This window comes from Octopus sinensis, unplaced genomic scaffold, assembly GCF_006345805.1.
Source record: "Octopus sinensis unplaced genomic scaffold, ASM634580v1 Contig03648, whole genome shotgun sequence".
Lineage (NCBI taxonomy): Eukaryota > Metazoa > Mollusca > Cephalopoda > Octopoda > Octopodidae > Octopus > Octopus sinensis.
Window position 1 is genome coordinate 833 of NW_021826734.1, and position 1,005 is coordinate 1,837.

At 35.0% G+C, this 1,005-nt stretch overlaps 1 non-coding gene across 1 annotated transcript; it reads left to right on the forward strand.

Moving 5' to 3' along the window:
- The first annotated feature begins 574 nt into the window (after positions 1-574).
- On the forward strand, positions 575-648 carry Trnai-aau. The gene has a single exon. It is a non-coding gene; the product is annotated as a tRNA-Ile (tRNA).
- Positions 649-1,005: the final 357 nt, after the last annotated feature.

Genomic DNA, 1,005 nt, shown 5'->3' on the forward strand with positions numbered 1-1,005 from the left:
CTTGGTTGATGAAAAGTTGTGAGCGCAAGAAGTGTGCCATGGCTCGGAACACGTAATAACCCGAAGGAACTAGATCTGGGCTAAATGTTGGATGTGGCATCAGTTCTGTTCCCACAAGATCATGGGGATTATTCTAGGTCATTCCAGCGGTATGAGGTCTTGCGTTAACTTGCTGCGGAAGAACTCGCTTTCTGTTGAACAATGCCACATACATTATTTACATTATTTACATATGCGCCATATGCCCACGGGCATATTACTCCATAATTGCCCACGGGAATATGGCGTAGTGGTTAAGAGCGCTGGCTACTAACCCCAAGATTCCGAATTCGATTCCAGGCAGTGACCTGAATAATAATATAATAATAATAATAATAATAATAATAATAATAATATACTAATAATAATAATGATAATGATAATAATAATAATAATAATAATAATAATATATAATAATAATAATAATATAATAATAATATTATATAATATTAATAATAATATTAATAATAATAATAATAATGATGAATAATAATAATAATAATAATAATAACAATAATAATAATAATAATAAAGAGGCCGGTTAGCTCAGTTGGTTAGTGCGTCGTGCTAATACCGCGAATGTCGTGGGTTCGAGCCCCATACTGGCCATATTCTCATATTTTAATGGCGGTGCCCCAACATGGCCACATCTCATTAGCTGAAACTGGAAAAATCAAAAATCAAAATCAAATAATAATAACAACAACAACACAACAACATCGAAAAATACCTTAGGAATGAGAACCCAGGTTCGAAAGTTCCCCAAGACACCCGATGAAGGCAGGAGGGTATATCAGCCGAAACGTTGACAAATATCCGTCATGAGGACAAATGTAAGTAATGTAAATAACGTGCATAATTCCTCATCTCTTAAATATATAACTGAATGCCACATATTTCTGCCGCACAGTAACATACAACAGTGAGACGCCAAGATCGCCTAATACTCTCCGAGTGTTACTCGCT